At 46.4% G+C, this 20,037-nt stretch overlaps 1 long non-coding RNA gene across 1 annotated transcript in view; it reads left to right on the top strand.

Annotated features, from left to right (window-relative positions):
* The window catches only part of LOC142829840 (uncharacterized), a 72,161-nt gene that overhangs the window by 49,629 nt on the left and 2,495 nt on the right, over positions 1-20,037 (top strand). Inside the window, exons 4-5 of the long non-coding RNA XR_012904679.1 lie at positions 5,859-6,022; positions 10,747-10,836. This is a non-coding gene — a long non-coding RNA (uncharacterized LOC142829840). The remainder of the gene's footprint in view (positions 1-5,858; positions 6,023-10,746; positions 10,837-20,037) is intronic.

The raw sequence follows: 20,037 nt of genomic DNA, 5'->3' as shown, positions 1-20,037 counted from the left end.
GATGATTTCCATAAGCATTCCTGGAGCATTTTTTATAGATTCATCACATACACTCTTGATTTGAATTACAAGCAGTAAAACTGAATAGTATATTCCCTCTGCCATCCCCAAAGGATTTTTCTTCAAAGGTTTGTAGGTTTTGATTTTTAAAATATGTTGTTCTTCCTCTGAGCCTTTTAAAATGACTGTGTGTTAAAAACAACATTATCTTAGCCTGTCTCCAGGATTTTGTTTAAAAGTTAATTTCTTTTGTCACTACATATTTTTCATCAGAGAAATATGTTCTCGTTTACCCCACACAAACCTGAACCTATGAGAAGATCAGCAACTCCTGCAATGTGCTAATACTCAGCTCCTTATAGGAAGTACTGAGCACCTTGATGGATTGAGCCCGACCTCAATACTAGTGAGCATAATTTTGAGGAAAGCTGCATGAATAGTTCAGAAAACTAGGAATGGGTGAATAGACACCATGGGAACAAATGAGGTATAAATTCATAAATTAAATTAACTCCTTTTGCCTAATTTGAAACTACTCAAGCCTCACTGGTTTGGAAATTTGATTCAGAGTTGAACACCACAATATTCGTGTTCTGTTTAAGAAAGGATTTTGAAGGTGAGAGAAGAGAGGAAAACATTCTAAAGGAAAAAGAGATACATTGTATTGTAGATGATGCAGATGGTGATGCCTATAGTTAAGGTTGCCCAAGAAATTGCATTTTAACACTCTCTTTTCAATTGCTTTTAATTTCACACTTAAACAATTCAAGCATCTTTTACTCCGTTGTCTCAAATGGTAGAAGACGATGCTGCGGTTCTAAAGAATTTCAGCTCTGCTGATGATAGGCCTGTATGCAGTGGGGGTGTGAAGGGTGTGAATGCACACATCCCCTATGATCCTCCACATAAGCGTGAGGCTGGGGTGGTGCATTGCCCCAGCCTCCCTCCCTCCAAGTCCCTGCTGGCCAGGGAAAGGCAGAAGCATCATGTTGCCCCAGCCTCCCTCCCCCTTAATCCAGCCAGCCAGGGGAAGGTCAGGGCTGATTCTCCCAGGAGTGAGGCCAGGGGTGGGGCTAGGCCATGGGGGCAGCCACCAAACTCTCCCAGGGCTAACAACCTCCCCCCGCCCCTAGAAATGTCAGCATATAGGCCTGGATGACCTATGAGTAGGAGCCGAGATCGTTCCACATTCTGATAGGTTTGATCCCGGAGATCCCCTTGAGACTGTCACCTGATGTGCTGATCATACCACTCAGCCCATGTCGATGCCCTCTGCCCCCTTCCCCTCGCCACCCTAGCCTGCTGGGCCAGATGGTCTGGTCTCTCTAAGCAAAAGCACAGAGTTGTGTAACAGCCCCCCAGCAGAGTAACAGAAATGCTGATAACCACTCAGCTCAAGGAAGGGTCAGTTAGAGGAACTTGTCAGCACTCAGGAGCAGAGCCCCAAATAAATCCATCTTACTCTGTAAAAGTTTTGCAGAGAGCAAGCTCACAAAGATGTTTACCTCCTTTATCAGTGAGAGATATGCACAGTGGTAAATAACCCCCTAGACATTATTTACACTGTGTTTGATAATAAACAAAAGTGTTTGATTAAATATAAAAAAGTAGTATTTACTTGATTGCAAGTGAAAACAGATCAAAGTAAATTACTCAGGGGGGGAGGGAAGCAAAATGTGCCACCTAAGCCTAATACATTAAGCAAAGTTGTTGCAAATCATATTTCTCATCCTAGTTCTTATCTCAGATGCAATTTTTCACAAGCCAGAGCTGAACTTTTTTTCTAACCTGGTCCCAGTAATGCTCCTTCACCCTTCCTATCAGAGTTCTATTTTTTTCAAGGTGTTCTTGTGTATCTCCTAAGATGGGGAGACAACTTTCAAAAGCCAGCTGAAGACAATCCTTGTTTGCTCCCTCTTCCTTAAATAGAATCTCCTCAAGGTGGGAATCTTTTGTTCAATTCTCCCCAATCCTATGGAAAAATATCAAATTCAAAATGGAGCCCAACACCAGGTGGCATGGTCACATAACTTTGTAGGATCAACTGCAGTTTGGGTTTACAGGAAAAACAAAGCCATGTTCAGATCATTACCTTTAGCCTTGGGCAAGTAAGTCCCTTAGGTATCATTAATGGCTTTCACTAGAAATTCTAGATTAATAAGCAGACTGATACAAGCATACAAACAGAGGCACACATTAAAGGGACTATAGGCTCTTGAATGATACGGTACTTTTCCTGTTTTGTATAAAGCATATTCAATTTTACATATTCAAAAAAATCCATAAAAACATGGGGGCACAGCATCACACACATGATGACATTTTTGAAGGTGGAGGGTTCTTCAATTTTTAAGGTTTTACAAATTTTAGGAAATTTATATTCTCCCTTCTAATCTCTCCACAAACAAACAAAAACACCCAACTAAATGTAAATTAAAAGAACATTAATAGTGCAGTGTCAAGCATTCAAAAGCTTGCCAGGGAAGAATTTCCTATGGGAAAAAATAGCATGTGATCATGTAATTAAAGAGTGTTTATGCACAAAGGGGATGAATTAAGGTTGCACCAGCAACCTGAGTTCTGGCATTTCCTAGCATTAAAGTCCAAAATTCTGCAAGCTTAATACACCTTTAATACTGTGTTTTGTTGAGTTGGATTTATTTATTTATGTGTGTTTGTTTGTTTGTTTGTTTTGTTTGTTTGTTTGTTTGTTTTTTGATGCAATATGTTTACCACAGGGCACCTACTTCTGTCAGTCTTGCTTGAGGGGGTATGTGAAAAGCAGAGGCCTCTCTTCGAAAAACATACTCAGACACATGCTTGAAAAACATGGATGTTAAAAATAGTCTGAATCATTATTGTACAAAAAAAATACCAAAATATACAACACTACAGTAACAACTCCAATTAGTTTGCAAAATCTCAAAGTGCATGAGGCTCACCTACTCCTAAAGTTTGCCCCAAAGTTAACATAATGCCTATTGCTGATGTTAAACTAATGATTCCCTTTTCTAATTTTTGAAAGCCAATGCAGAACTGTTCTTTTTGTAACTGTTCTTTTTTTTGTTATGCAAAATATGCAGTCACTTGGATGATATCCTGGGCAAGGGTCTCCAGAATTAGAACCTCAATTCTAAATTTTTATTTAATTAGTTATCACAGTAGAATTTTGCTAATCTACAGTTTGCTAAACTGCACAATATAATCATCACAAAAATTGGTGGTCTCTGCTCTAAGCAGAGACAGATATCAGCTGTATACTAGAAACTTTTGACAGCATAATAGTGTCATTTGGAGGTATGATTCATGATATCAGCAAAAAAATTCAATGTAGATGCAATTATACCCGACCAAAATATTCTTTTGCTGGTGTATGGTTTTTCTTTAGCTGCGGTATCTATACTGATAGGCCCTTTCTAGTGCAGAAAAGATTTTAGTATCAAATACTGTAGTGAGATCCCATACTACTAAAATGTCATGGCTTTTTATAAAACATAAAACAATGCACTTGCTACTGTACCCTGAATTATTATCTTAATCAGATACTGCTAACTTTTGTTTTAATTAACTGAGGTACTGCCCACTACAGCCCTGTAGTCTTCAATAGCTAAACCAAAAACAAGTACTAGGATCAAAAAATATTCATATACTGACCAAAGGAAAGAGAACCACTGAAGGAAATCAGACACACAAATGGGAATTTATCACTGCTGCGGTATCTAAAATATAAAGCTCGTCCTCTACAAACTCTGGAAAGCTTTTAAAACAAGTAAACCCCAAAAGGTCAAAGTGTCTGAATGCAGCCACAATACTATGTCATTTGTCACTGAATTGGGAATGTTGTTGTAACAGCTGGTTGACCTCAGGCAATACTGTACACAATCAGCCTTCTTCAAAGATAACCTTTTAATGTAATGAGGCTGACTTTCTGCCGTATGAAGTACTAAAAACAGACTTTCAGCAGGTAAAACCAGCTGCAATCTACTTTAATAATTGACAGTTACTTCATCCTCCAAAATGTTAAACTACGGTAATACAATCACAGTGTTTTGTGTATATTTAATGATGGCAGCACACAAATGTGATATCATGATGCAAAAAGTATAGCCTTTGAATTCCCCTCTTGTCAGCAGTTTTGAGCTTGTTTTGGCACTAGTAGTCCACAGAGTACTGATTTCCTGTGAGCAAACCCACCATCCAGAATAAAACCTACCCAAAGCCACTGAGTTGACAACAGTACTTACAAGCATGACTAATTTTGCACTTGAAATAAGAAAACACCCTCCCCCCGCACACAAAATTGTGGAAAGCCTTCACAAAGCAGAACTTTTTGGCTAGATCTACACTACAACTTTTTCCAAAAAAAAAAAATTTTTTTTGGAAGAGGCTTTTCTGAAATTTGGCCTGTCTACACTGGGCCAAATTTTGGAAAATCCCCCTCTTTTGGAAGAGCCCTTCTTCCTCGTAGAACGAGGAAGACAGGACTTCCAAAAGAGCGCATTTGCTCTTCCACAAAAAAAAGTGGAAGAGCCAGCGCATTCCCTGGACATGGCGGTATCCCGGAAAAACCCCGCAGTCTAGACATACCCCTTGAAAAGAAGCCATGTACAGGCAAGCCCAGCCCCTTGTTTTCATTTGTTCCTAGGAACACTCACAGGCACCACTATGTTGACTAAGGGGTTGGTTGGTTGGTTGGTTTTGCTGGCATAGAAATAGTTTAATTGCAGTCATGTAGTTTCAAAATATAGCCTGGGATATCATTTCTAGGCAGATGACAATCACCGTTACCTTTTTATTTTTTAAATTCATCTTACTCAAATAAATCCACCCTCTCTTCATTCTTTGATTCTATCAATACTTACCTTCATCTTCACTTTTGTCACGACAGGCCTAAGCTTGATAATGAGCACACAGTTCACATAACTGAACGGTGTGCTCAAAGCAACTCAAATGAGGCTGAGGACCACGTTAAATCTTTAACCCCAACGTCTGGTAACTAACAGCACCTGATGTATAGGCCCGTTGATAAGAGGTGTAGCAAATGCGACCTGCACAGCCCTACCAGGTATAACGGCAAGTGGATCATGTAGTTTATGAACTCGCTGGCCAATCCCCCATCAATCTGCTCCCCATGTGCTGTGACACATTAGCCACTGGGTCTCTGGAGCCCCTGCCCATGGGTTCCCACCATCTGGGGAGTCCCGAGAAAAAATCCACCATCCAGCAGCTGGAGCATAAAGGTTAGGTCCATCAATGGCTATTAGCCAGCATGGGCAGGGATGGTGTCCCTAGCCTCTGTTTGTCAGAGGCTGGAAATGAGAGGGATCACTTGATGATTACCTGTTCTGTTCGTTCCCTTTGAGGCATATGGCATTGGCCAATGTCAGAAGGCAGGATACTGGGCTAAATGGATCTTTTGTTTGACCCAGTATGGCCGTTCTTATGTTCTTATGCACCAGGTTTGGGGCCCCACTGCATGTGGGGGGCAGAGGGGGCACAAATTTTGCCTTTGCCCCCGGGCACATAACATTCGCGACACCTCTGAGTTACTAGTCTTAGAAAAAGTTCACACAAATATAATTTCAACTTCTTGTTATATTTTTAGACATAGATTTCTCTTTTACCATCAAAGACAGAAATCATGAAGTTGTCCCATTTTCAGACTTTCTATTTACTTTGTATACTTATGAGATTTATAAATAACAATTGTAATAACAGTATTTATACACAGAATTGCCTTTGTCTTGGCAAAATCAGTTTATTTGGAATGGTGGTAGAGGGAAAGATACTGCTCACAATAACATGCAGCACTCTGAGGTTTGTAACTCCATTCTGCCTTTTAAATGTTTATGTGACAGATCATCTGGATGCAGTGGAAGAGTTAGTGAGTGTTGATGAATCTGATTGATCTGTTCAGCTTCCCCCCAAAAGATGTCAGACCTGAACTAGAGGGAATGTGTCATATCCAGAAGAGAAGAATGTCTGGGCCTTTAATTATCCATTGAAAATGTCACATTTATGGGTAAGTAACAGGCTAGTGAATGAGCTTCCCCCAAGAAGAGAAATCTTGAGCACATTGAAAAAGAGGGGTTATTGGGTAGACATCATATTGTCGTGCTTGGTGGTGTAGGATGGAGTACAACACTTTTGTTAAATCTGATAAGCTTCAGAGAAGTATCCCAAGGGCATCTACCTTGTTTAGAACCTCTGTGGTTTACAGATCATTAGTCTTACGATGAGAAAGTCTTCTAGAATAAAACGTAAGTCTGTGGACAGAAAGTTAACCAGAGTTATGTTAACTAAGAAAACACAACACGAGAAGTAGTGCGAAAAGTTCAAAGATGAATTAAGGAAATAAAATGACGTTCAATCAATGAAAGATAAAAAGGATAAAAAGAGGGAGTAAATAAAAATGCTCAACAGAATGCAGGAAGCAAAGACAGACAAGATAAGTACAGAAGCTTCAGGGGTAGCCTAGTTAATCTGTACAGAAAAAAACAACAAATGGTTTGGTAGCACTTTATAGACTGACAAAACATGCAGATGGTATCATGAGCTTTCGTGGGCACAGCCCACTTCTTCAGATGACTGGAGTTTTGAGTTTAAGATGTGCAGACCCAAAATAATTAGGAGAGAAGCGGGGGTAGGAAAGAAAGGAGGAGTGTGGCAGACAGGGAGCAGAGGGTATAGAAAATCAGGTAGGTAGAGAGAATCAGTAAATATTTGAAGATTGGGCAGTTAAAACAAAAGGAGATAAGAATAAAAGTCGATTGATAGAATCCTTCCTGACATAAGAATCTACACAAAGAGCTGTTTGCAACCTTCATTGACTGTTAGGTTGATAGTGTCCCAACCAACCTTCATGATAAGTACAGTAAACTTGCCTAAAGAACTGAGGTGAAAGTAAGGTCTTGGTGCGCTGCTCTGGTAAGATAGCTGCACTCTGGCAAGAGCCACTGGAGCGCTTGAGCCAGAACAGACAATTTAAAGGGGCTGGCTGGGGGCACATTGTAGGGGAGCTGTGCCAACGGGAAGGGCTGGCAGCAGCCCCCATCAAGCCCCGGCAGCCCAGCCCCAGCCCCGCTCCTGTGGAGGATGATGGAATCTTCCTCCATCCCGCGGCAGCTGTCAACCCCCACCTCACTCCTGCCAGGGAGAGAAGGGTGGAATAGGCCCTTGTCCAGAGCGGGAAGGCAGAATCATCCCTCATCTGGGTGCCACAGTCTGTCCCTGACTGCCCTGATCCTGGGGCAGGCCGCCCAGACTGCCCAGTGAATGCCTCAGCATCCTGGCCCCAGTCACCCTCTGGCCACAGTGGCCTGACATTGACTCCTATCTGGCCCACATCTGGCCAAGGGAGCGACTGGCGGAGGCACCCCTCCTGCTGCAATGGGGATATTAGGGGTGGCAGAATTGGCCCCATTCGGCCACGGCGATCCTGCCCTGGCCCCTCATCCAGCCATGACTGCAGCTGCAGTGACCCAGTTCCAGCCACGTAAAGTAACCGGCCCCAGGCCCCCACACACTCCATTCCTCACCGTTAGCCCCTGACCTGCCTCCTGCACCCCTCCACACACCACAACCCTTTACCCTGAGCCCCTCATATACCTCAACCCTAACTCCTGCACCCTCCACATCCTCAGCCTCTGACCTACGTCCTGCATACACCCCCCCTCCTCCCCCAGCCCTCTGCCCTGAACCCTCCACACTCCACTCCACACTTAAATTTCTTACAGGTATTGTTGTATGTGGTGATCCCTTCCCCCACCTCCCACCCCCACTGTAAACCCCAGCCCCAAAAGAGGAGCAGGTTGTGATAGGACAGTACCTGTAAGAAATTTGAGTTACTTTCACCCCTGAAGTAAATACCAGCCTCTTTTCTACTGATAACACAAAAGGGCATTTTGTTTTGTTTGACTTTTGGGATGTTTATTTTACAAGAAAATGAATTTGCTTTGTCAGGCTGAACAATACAAAGCATGCAAAAGAGGTATGGTTAGACCATGGCAGACCCAGCCTAAACTTCCCTGGGGGTTCCTGGAACTGTTTAAGAAAGAATCAGTAATTTAAATTAGGATTGAAAGACATGGCGCTAACTTACAAGGGAGATTCTTTCTGTACTTCAGACTGCTATAATGGCTTTTGAAATCTGAATTACAAAGCAATCAAATTTACCTAATGGTACAATAACTAAGGGCATGTCTACATTGGGGAGTTATTTCAAAATAATTCCACCTTTTTCAAAATAACAGGGCAAGCGTCCACATGACCAAGTCTGTTATTTTGAAATAATAGATTTATTTCAAAATAATAACACCTGTTTGTGAAAAGCAATAAACTTATTCTGAAATAGATATTTTAGGAGTTCATGTTTCAAAATAATTTCTTTCAAAACAACCTGAAGTGTAGCCACAGCCCAAGCTGTCAATTAACTTAAGATCAGGATAGTATAAATAGTGATCCAACATTATCAAGAGTCACATTTGGAAGGGCACATTTTCTGGAGATTGTCTATACATAGATTTGGTGAGTGAGTGTAGACTGACATGGATTGTCTGGGCTAATGTTTCATTTTAAGGAGTAGCATAGTCATAGAAGCCGTATTGTCTTAGGACACATCTCTGGGCATCAAGATTTCTGGATTTTCTTCCTGACCTTGCCACACACATTCTGGCTGCCTTTGGGCAGGTGATTTAGATCAAAATATTCAAGACTGGGTGACTGGTAGGTGAATGAATCCATATTTAGGCACTTAAATAAAAGGGACTTCTTTTTGGAAGTTTAAAACAGAATTCCTACTTCTACTGGCAGGGGAATCGCTGCAGCCAAGGAGGTGATAAATGGATTTTTCCCTTGTAATAGGCTTGTTTATTAAAGAAGTCATAAAATAAAATATATAAACTACTAAATTATGAAACGACTATGTAAGTAAAATCTCAGTGAAAAGGTCACTAATGCGGTTGCTATTTTTTTATTATTTCGTGGGCCAGACCCACTTCCTCAGATCAAATAGTGGAAGAAAATAGTCACAACCATATATACCAAAGGATACAATTAAAAAAATGAACACATATGAAAAGGACAAATCACATTACATTATATCATTAACTCACAGGCATTTACCTTCCCTTCCACCCCCCCCTGCCCCCCCCCCCCGCATCCTCCCTCTGTTCTGTAATGTGATTTGTCCTTTTCATATGTGTTAATTTTTTTTAATTGTATCCTTTGGTATATATGGTTGTGACTATTTTCTTCCACTATTTGATCTGAGGAAGTGGGTCTGGCCCACGAAAGCTCATCGTCTAATAAACCATCTTGTTAGTCTTTAAAGTGCTACATAGTCCTGTATTTTGTTATAAATGCTGAGAGATGGTGTGACAACGCATTGGGGTTCCCCCGCCTCCTGCACCCCCAGAATGGCACGGACAGACTCCACCAGCCGGTAGAATAGAGGTGGTTTATTGCTTCTCCAGCATACAGCACAGCACAGATGTCATCAGGTTACAGGGCAGGCCTAGGATGCCTCAGCCCCCCTTGATATGGGGAGGGGTCTCGGCTTCTAAACCCCCCAGCCTGTTGTTGCGGCTGCTTCCTCCATTCTCCCAGACAGAAACTAAACTAACTCTCCTCCAGCCCTGCCCCCCAGCCAGGGCAGCATCCACCTTCCTTTGTTCCTCTCCATGGGGGTTCCTCTCCATGGTCGGACAGGTTGAGACACCCTCTTTGCATATTGACTCATCGCCAGTCTTGCTCCGTGGTGCTACAGACAGTGGCCAGTGAGTGAGCAAGTTCCCCCCACTACGTCACAGATGGATGGGAAAGTTAAAATGATGTTTTTCTAGGCTTGTTCCTTTGGTGTGTACTAAGGCAACTGCTTGGCCTGGTTTGCTAACGTTACATATTCATCATCTGTCACACTATACAGGAGAGATTTGTGGAAGCTCTTTTTAAAAAGTATCTTATCTCTGAAAATGTAATGTGACCGATATTCTTAGAAGTGCTAGTGACAATTTTTTTTCAATCAGGGCTTAAAGTAGGCTGGGTCATGCGGGGTTACTGACTAGCCAAAACAGTAGGTTCTTCTGAGGTAGGACTAAAATAAACTTATGAGTGAAGAAGCATTGTTAATGTTTTCAAATCCACTGCTATCATGATCTTATAGACAGAAAAATGGTCTAGGAGTCAGGAGCTGATTGTTTTAGAGGGGCCAAGAACCCCCAAAATTCCAGATTAAAGGGATTTTGAAAAGGCTGCAAGAGACCAAAGTTCTATTGGTGGGCAGTGGTCTCTTGAGCACACATCAAGGACCTGGGGGTCTTGAACACTGGCCAACACAGGGCTTTTAAGCCTTAATATGGTCCAACTGGCTGTGTAGTGGCTTGCTAATAGTTAGTAAAAGAGGTACTGAATTCTGATTGATGACTGCAGTCCTGGGATCTGATTGGCAGAATGATGGAAGACCTGATTGGTTCCCAGCTTCTATTTAAACCAAGCATAAAAACAGGAAACCAGCTGTGCCATTGGGCCCTCTCTGATTAGAGCTGCTTCCCCCAAGTGATCTCCTGGTAATCTGACTGTGCCTGCCTCTCAGTTTACCCTTTGGCCTGTCTTGGATTCTGAATTCCTAGTATCTGACCCAACCTGACTCCTGTTCTGACCACTAGGTTAGACTTCTCGTGCCCCAGTCATGATGGCAAGTCATTTATGCTAAGTTTTTTACTTCTGTTTGTGTGTCCCGTTTTTTAGAGGCTGACCATGAGGCATTTGAAGGTAACTGGTTTTCCAAGTGTAGGTGCTGAGAAAATTCTGAAAATCAACACTTTCAAGATATCTCAGGTAAGGCACCTCAGTTTTGGAGTGCCCACAGTTGCTACTTATTTTTGAAAATGTAATCTTAATCTGGGCCTCAGTTTCCACTGTAAACAATGGTGATAATAATGCTTACTCACTATTGTAAAAGTTAATATTAAAAGTGCTAAATATTACAAAATTAGTTTTGTTATGAACTAGTTACATTCTGTGTAATGACACACATAGCACTGCTCTGCAACCATATTAAGTTACACTTACATTTGTAACAAGTTTTACCAGACTATGCCAACAATTTCACTTAGAGTAAGTTAAAATGTGAATATTGCGTATTTCAAATGGCACATTCAATTAAACTCTGTTCAATAAATAGATTATTATATCTCATAAGTCTTACCGTTTTAATTTAAAAAAGATGTGGGTGGCATATGCTGTCAACTTCTGTGCTGAACAACTTCAGTATTGGTGCTTTTGAAGATTAACATGCATTATACAATATAAGCCAAATTTTCAATTGGCTTTAACGATCCCAGAAAAAAAAATCAGCATAAAAACCTATGTTTGCAGAGGGAAACTATGTGAATGGATATTTTTCCCCTTCATCTAATTTGCATGCACAAATTTTGCAGGTATAATCTTAGGTGCCTCATTGAAAGTAGGGTCCCAAATTAGGGATGCAAACGGTTAACTGGTTACCCAGTAAGCATTCATGTTACCAGCATGCTTACTGGAGTAACTGGTTAACCAGTACCCTGCCAGACCTGAGCAGCCCCAACCTGGGGTGCAGTGCTACAGGCCCAGCCTTGCCACAAGTGGGAGTCTGCACCAGGGGCTCCCCCACCTGCAGCGTGACATGGCAGGACAGTTAACTGGTTAAACATAGTTTAACTGGTTAACATTTTAAATGGCATTTTACATCCTACCCCAAATGTAAAATTTATTTGTAAGCAGGTAATACAACAGTATCATCTCCATTCATTGGAAAAGTGTGATTAATCAAAATTAATGGAGTGTATCAAGTGAAACCCCTATGCCACTTCTTTCCCTTTCCCCTTTTCTTTCCCTTTTCTCAGTTAGCTAGAGGTTACTGGATCAGTCTTTTCCAGGCTTTGCCAGTCTAATGTTTTAAATCAATGGAGGTGTCACCCCAGCCATTCCCATACACAGTCTATCCATTGTTTTCTTGCCTGTGGCCACTCTTGTCTCTGCCTGCAAATTCTAGTCTCAAATGCCTTCCAGTTCCAAACAGGTTTCCCGCATCCATCTTCCTCTTTTACAGCTGCTCTATGATACTGTAGACCAGGGTAGGGTTACCAGATGGTATAAAAAAAACAGAAACACTTGATCTCAGATGGGGGGTGGCAACCGGCCCCATCCCCCTCCTCTCTACTGCGTAATTGCGTATTGCCTGGCTGGTAGACACACTCACGCAGCATGAGCATGTCTACCAACCAGGCAGTATGCAACTACATACTGATACTCATGATGATAATAATAAAAACTTAATTAGAAAATACTGGACATTTACATGTCCAGTATTTTCTCAATTTGTTTTCCACAGAGAAAGCTGAAATACCAGATTGTCCGGTTCAAAACCGGACACCTGGCAACACTAGACCAGAGGTGGGTAATATTTTTTGCTGGGGCCACTTCAGAACTTTCGAAGTGGCCCCAGGCTGTACCAGAAGAGGTGGGGCCAGGATATGTCTGGGGATAGAGGAGCACATGAAGTATTTGCATCCCGCCAGATGTTCTCCCTAGGTGTCCATGCCTCCGGCAGTGGGAGGAGATTTTGTGCACTTCCCCGTCAGCCTCCAGGCCAATCAGGGTTTGGGGGTGGGGGAGCGCGCAACGTCTCCTCCCACCCTGCCAGCAGCACGTGGAAACTTCATGTGCTTCCCCCGCTCCCAGACCCTAATTGGCCTGGGAACAGGGGAGCAGCAGAGCCTTGGTGGGCCAGATCAACCCACTTGGCAGGCCGGATCTGACCCACAGAGGCCCTTTTGCCCACCCCTGCTGTAGATCTTTGTCTCACTCCTCTCATATGCTTTATCCAAATCAGGGAAAGCTCAACCATCCTTTCCCTCCAACTTTTTTTCCACCAATTGTCTCACAGTGAACTTACCATCTGCTATTCTTTTTTTCCTTTCTAAAACCAAGCTGCAGTTTTCCTGAAATGGCCTTCATTGTTCAGTGAATGCAGTTATTTATGACTCTAACAGTTTCAGGCTCTGAAACAGCATCTTAATACCCCAGTACTTTGAACAGTCATGCAAGTCACCTTTTTATTTTATATAGCAGTACAGGTTGGACCACTTTTGTCTGGCACTGTCAAGACCTGACCAGTCCCAGAAGAGGGAATTTGCCAGACAACGGAAGGTCCCTGTGGGGGTTTTGCCCCCGGGGGAGGCTTACATCCGCTCCCCCCCCCCCAATCCTTTTATCCGCTGTCGGCGGCGCGTACTCAGATCCGGCCAGCTCAGCCAGTTGGGGAAGGGGGTCCGGGCCCGCCCTCGCTCCGGACCCCAACCCAGGGCCCTAAGGTCAGGATAAAATCCTCACCTAACGGGGGGGTCGAGAACCCTAAACTCCCCCGCTCTCGGGGTCCACGTCCCCGCCCTGGGCCACTTCTTCCCCCGTCCTAAATTGCCTCGCCCCCGAGGCCTTCCACCCGGGCCTCCGCCCAGGGTCTCCAGTACCTGAGTCCCCCAGCTCGCTGCCAAGGTGGGTCCGCCTCCCCGGTGTTCCCCCCTCTCGCTGGTCCGGGGCGGCCTTTTAAACTGCCTGCCGGTCACAGGCAGATGACGTCACCGCCCCCGTCATCCTCCGGCCCTTCTCCGGGCCGGCGCGCCGGTGACTTCACCCTCGTTGCCTCCTCCCCCCCGCGCCTTGTCTATGCCATCCGCCTGCCCCGGCTCGTTACCCGGCCGGTGCGCCCCCGCCCCCGCTCGGGGGGTGCGGGCGGCCATACTCGCCGCGCTCGGGGGGACCCCTTTCCCCCGCTGCCGCGGCACCGCGGCGGTTTCCGAAGGGGGCGGGGCTACCCCGCCACAGTCCCGATACCAGCCCCTTAGCCTACTGTCCCTCCTGCTGCTGGCTCCTTCAGCCCAGTAGAACTGTCTGCAGGCCAGCCCCCACCCTGGCTCTACTGCTGGCCAGCTGGGCAGTTCCAACCCCACTGACATAACAGCATATTGCCTGATCAGGCTGCCACAGCCCCAACCCCACTGCCAGGTGGCATGTTGCCCCAGCCATGCTGATTCTGCCAGGCTGCCATGGTTGGCTTTCCCTCCTGGGCTGCTGTGGCTGCAGCCCCAGCTCCACTGCTGGGCAGCAGACAGTCCCACTTCCACTGCCACCGCTACCGCTGCCCGGGCTGCTGCGGCCTAACTGCCTCCCAAGCTGACATGGACGGATTCCCCTCTTGGGCTGCTGTGGTCCCAGCCCCACTGCCAGGCGGTGGACAGGCTCAATCGCACTCTGCCCAGGCTGCTGCAGTCCCACTGCTAACAGACTCATAGGGTTGCACCAGGCCTCCAGCTGCTGGCCCTCCTGCCCCAAGTTCCTTTCATCCAGGAACATCCGTGGTCATGTCAGACCACTGATTTTGCCAGATGAGAGAATCCTGGATTTGAGAGGTGCAACCTGTACTAGCAAGGACTTTCTCCATTGTCGTGGGATTTTCTTCCCTCGCCCATCTCTGCACAGGGCTCACGTGAGCCAGTATACTCCAGTCTTTTTCAAGGATCTTATCCTTTCCACCGTGCTTTTTTCCAGATCAGCTGTGTTTCCAGATGTCATCTTCAGCAGTGTAGCTTTGTGACACAAAATTTGCTTTCACGTATCAGATGTAGATATCATTCACTTCATGTTGTCTTGATTTATCTCTCATAACATTAAAGTTTTTTCTCTGGTCCAGGATTACGCAAGTTGCTGTGTACTCTCAAGTCCCATTGAAATCCATCTAGTAATACCTGGTTATTGGTAATAAACAACATTTCACCCTCTGCAGAGGGTTATACCAAAGTCTATGCACCAATGAAATGCTATATAAGGGCAGTTTTGAGAACTTCGATAGGATGTATATTTTGCTTAGGCCTTATCTGACCCTCTGCACAGGGGGTGAGTTTCACCCTTAGGGTACATCTACACTACACGCTTATTTTGAAATAAGCTATTTCAGAATAAAAACTCCTGAAATGGCTATTTTAAAATAGCACAGAGCTATTTCGAAATAGAGCGTCCACATGCATTGGAGGCTGAATTGCATTTAACGCCCCCCCCCCCTCCCAGAAGTACTTTGGGCAGGGAATCTGGACAGCAATCACTTCCTGTAGCTGCCGCCTGAGGCTATCTGAGGCTTGTGCTTAAAGGAACCCCCTGCACAGTCATGTCTCAGGCACTTCTCCTTTGCCTGCCTCCTTGAGGGACAGCAAACTCATCTCACTGCATGCTCTGGTTGCCCTTGCGGATGCCACAGCAATCCCAGCCTTAGAGCCGGACCTGCTGGAATGCAGTTGCTGGCTCTTAGAACTGCTGCTGCACCTCCTCTCCTCTATCCATATGATGCTCATGCAGCACAACCCCTCCCAACCTCCTCTGTACACCATGCACCACCACTTCTGGTGACGGGACACCAGTTCTGACTGGTGGGACTGCATCATCATGGAGCAGTGGGACGACCAGCAATGGCTCCAGAATTTCCACATGCAGAAGGACACCTTCCTGGAGCTGTGCAAGTGGCTCGCCCTTGTCCTCAGGCAATCGTATCACCCACATGTGACCCGCCACCCCCTTCCAGAAGCAGGTGGCCACTGCACTGTGGAAGCTCGCCACACCAGACCACCATGCTCTATTAGGAACCAGTTCAGTGTGAGGAGACTGACCATTGAGGCCATGCTCATGCAAGTATGACTCTCTTACTATTGTCCTAGGAGAGTGGTGAATTACTAGAATGGTGTTCCCTAGGAAAGGGAGGCGGGTGGAAGCTTCCTCACCAGAAGGTTTTTCAGTCCCACCTTCACAAAGCCCGGCCAGGGGATGGAGTAATTAGGGGTTGGTCCTGAGTGTGGGACAGGGGGTTGTGCTCGGGGATCTTCTGAGGGCTCTGGCAACCCTGTGATTCCCTGTTTGTCTCCTCCTACAGGTGGTGAGGGCCATCAGCACCATCCTGCTGTACAGAGTCATCATCCTGGGCGATGCTGACCCTATTGTTTCTGGCTTTGATGCCACGGGCTTCCCCAACTGTGGGGGGACCACTGATGGCACCCACATCCCCATCCAGGCCCCCCAACCACTAGACCTCTGATTAAATTGAAGGTGTACATTTCAATGGGGCTACAAGCCCTCGTAGACCACCAAGGCTGCTTCATGGACATTAACAAGGGGTGGTCGGGGAAGGCACACGATGTCCGCATGTTCAGGAACTCCAGCCCATTCCAGAAGCTGCATGCTGGCACATTTTTCCCTGACCACACCATCAGGGGCGGGGACATGGACATGCTGATGTGCATTGTGGGAGACACAACCTACCCTTTTCTCCCCTGGCTAATGAAGCTCTACATGGGACACCTGGACCCCACCAAAGAAGGTTTCAATGGCAGGCTCGGCAGAACATGCACCATGATGGAGCGCACCTTCTGGTGTCTGAAGGGGAGGTTCCATTGTCTCCTCACCCATTTGGACCTCCATGAATGGAATGTCCCTCAGCTGGTGGAGGCCTGCTGTGTCCTGGGTTAGATGTTCCTGCCGGGGGGGGAGGGGACGGGAGAGGCTGAGTGGCTCACAAGGGCCTGTGAACAGCCATGCACCTCTGCCATCCAGCAGGCCCATCAGGGAGTTGTGCGCATCCAGGAGACCCTGAGGGAGAGTTTCAGACAAGTACACCTGTGACACTCGGCCCTGGGCCTCCCCACAAGGACCTCTGCATTGCCCCTCTGTGCCTTTCCTCCCCTACCCCACCTTTCCCCTTGCTTTCCCTCCTCCCCTCCCCCCAATACAATAAACTGGACATTTTGTTTTGAAAGAAAAAACTAGGTTTTTGTTTTATTTGGGTAAATGTAACTGAGGAGGGATTGGGGAAAGAAACTGGGAGGGAGAAGGTGGGAAGTGGAAGAGAGAGGAAGGGAAGGAGAGGCTCGGGGTGGAGCTGGTACTGGTGTCTGCCTTGGGTGGTCCCACTGAGCCCTTGGCAGCCATGGGGGAGCTAGGAGGAGAAGCTGGAGGGGCAGGGACTGGAGCTGGAGTGGGAGCAGGAGCGAGATGGTGGGCTGCTGGATTGCTCAATGGTGGCCACCAAGCTGTCAGCAGCGGTAATGTATGCCACACACATGCTCTGGGACTCCTGGGACAGCTCCTGCCAAGTGGTGCAGCACAGCATGGCACTCCTCCAGATTGGAATCCAACTTCTGGTCCTACCACTCCAGAAACTGCTGCAGGGCACACAGGCAGCCAACATGTTCCCACTGCAGGTTTCCCTGGGGTTGTCTGCAATGGCGGCGACTTTCACGGGGTCGTGAGGCTGGCACGGGAGGTGAGAGACACGCCTCACTTGCAGCTGGTCTAGTTGTGAAGAACAGAGAGACGGGCAGTCATCCCAGGAGACAGGGTGCCTGAAGCCTAGCCCTTATATGTGAGCAAAGCCATGAGGGCACTGTCCTGCAGGGGAATGGATGTCTCAGGAGAGCCTTGCTACTCCCATGTCTAGGGGACAAGCAGTCATGAGAATGTGCCGGCCAGGCCAGGAGCCTGCAAGTGGGAGGGGACGATGGAGTGGCTGGGCTTCCCTCCGTGCCACACACATGGGGGCTACGTCTAGACATTATTTTCCGCAAATGCTTTTAATGGAAAAGTTTTCCGTTAAAAGCATTTGCGGAAAAGAGCGTCTAGATTGGCTCGGACGCTTTTCCGCAAAAGCACTTTTTGCGGAAAAGCGTCCGTGCCAATCGTGCTTTTGCTCAAAAAAGCCCCGATCGCCATTTTCACCATCGGGGCTTTTTTGCGCAAAACAAATCTGAGCTGTCTACACTGGCCCTTTTGCGCAAAAGCTTTTGCGCAAAAGGACTTTTGCCCAAACGGGAGCAGCATAGTATTTCCGCAAGAAGCACTGATTTCTTACATGACATCGTCAGTGTTCTTGCAGAAATTCACGTGGCCAGTGTAGATAGCTGGCAAGTTTTTCTGCAAAAGCAGCTGCTTTTGCGGAAAAACTTGCCAGTCTAGACACAGCCATGCTGTGTCTGGCAATGGCGGCATCCCACAGGGAGAAAAGTTGTATCCCTGCCCGCTAGAAGAGAGGGGGGCAGTGTTGGGAGAGATGCCACTTGCTGGGGAGGGCGGTACTGGGGTCCCCTCCACTTCTTCCCTCCCGGCAGGTTCGCATGCAGAGGATACGTCTCTTCACCTTGTCATTCTGGCTCAAGAGTGGATGCTGCCCCAGGAGTGTGGGCATGAGCCTGTGCCATGTATAGCACTGCTGTGTTTGTCCATGACCCCCATCCTCCTTCGTGGTGGCTTGTGGTGGGACGGTGGGAGTAAGCAGGAGTTCAAGGTTCCTGTGTGGAAACCTCATTGCATCTGTGTGCTCTGGACTGAGACTCCATGTGCACCCACATGCACAGGGCTGCTATGTGATCCCCAGGCCGAGAAGGCCAGGTAAGGAGCGCGCAGTCCCTCGCCACCCACTACCTCCCCCCAAGTGAGTCTAAGGAAAATAATAGAACTCACCTGATGAGCTTTCCCTGGCCTCGTTCAAACCCTGGGTGACATCCTGGGAGGGGGGTACCGGCTCCAGGGACAGGCTGACCTCCTAGCTCTGGGAGGCTGATGACGGATGTCTCCAGCCCAGAGTGTATAACAATGGGGGAGGGAAGGGACTGATCCCCCTCCCAGGATGCAGTGGAGCTGTTCATATTACTGGTATGACTGGGGTGCCGCTCTGGAGCGGGAACTGCAATCCCTGGCTTTCTTGTAGGCCTGCCTCAGCTTCCTGACTTTGATGTGCACATGTGGCCCTTCTGGCCTGGCTGTCGGCCATCCAGCCGAAGATGTCGGCATTCCTGCTCCTGGTGCGGAGATCCTGGAGCTTAGTCTCCTCTCCCCAAATCTCAATGAGAACCAGGATCTCTACACTAGAACAGAGTGGTCCTTCCTCTTCTGCCCCCAGACAGGGGCTTGGGAGCTGGCTGCTGGCTCACGTGCAGCTGTGGGGAGTGAGATGGGAGCGCTGGGGTCTGCCATGGTAACAGGGAAGGCAGAGCAAGGCACTGCTGTGCAGCACGATATTAGCAGGGCTCGTGCCATACCACAGACTGTTTCCCCTATGCCTGCACCTTTAAAGGATGCAGGGGAAGGGGAACTGTATAGTTCTGATGACTGTAGACAGAGGCTACATCTGCATAGTCACTTTTTATTGGAAAAAGGCATACCTTTTTCCGTTAGTTTTGTCGGAAGAGGCTTTTCCAAAATTTGGCCTGTCTACGCAGGGCCAAATTTCAGAAAAACTTCCTCTTTCGGAAGAGCCCTCCTTCTTCGTGGAAGGAGGAAGACAGGGCTTCCGAAAGAGTGTGTCTGCTCTTCCGCAAAAAATGTCAGACGAGCAGACGCATTCCCTAGACATGGCGGAGTTGGTATTAAAATGTTCCAACAGAACAGGGAACTGGCAATACTGTGACCTAAATGTTCAATCAAAACTCACCAACAGTTCTTGAATTTAAAATATTTACAAGAAATTGCTCATGAATGATTAGCTGCTCAAGATTTATTCATTAAAACTATTCAATGAATAGTTTTGAATGGCAAATAAACTTGCGAATCTAATTTCATGACAGCATTCACCAACAGACTGATTTAAAGTACAGTGTATTTAAAGTAAAGTGTAGTGACATTTTTAATCTCTCTCTCTCTCTCTCTCTCTCTCATATCAATATAATGAAAAATGTCTTCAGCAGACTGTCCATCCTGTACCTCATGTTTTTTCATAAGCAGGAGGAAGAATGACCTTGTGATTAAGACATAATGGGGAGTTTGGAGTTCTGGGATTTATTTCCAACTCTTCTGCAGACTGCTATGTGGTCTTCAGCAAGTTACTTAACCCCTCTTTGCTTCACTTTCCTTTCTCTGTTAAACTGGGATAATAATACTTCAGAGGAGTGCTGTGAAACTGAACTTCATTCATATTGGTAAAGTGGACTGAAATCTTCAAATGGAAGGCACTATGTACATAAGTGC

The sequence above is a fragment of the Pelodiscus sinensis genome, chromosome 6 (assembly GCF_049634645.1).
Source record: "Pelodiscus sinensis isolate JC-2024 chromosome 6, ASM4963464v1, whole genome shotgun sequence".
Lineage (NCBI taxonomy): Eukaryota > Metazoa > Chordata > Testudines > Trionychidae > Pelodiscus > Pelodiscus sinensis.
Note: the sequence above shows the minus strand (reverse complement) of the source record. Positions and strands in the feature narration are given on the sequence as shown.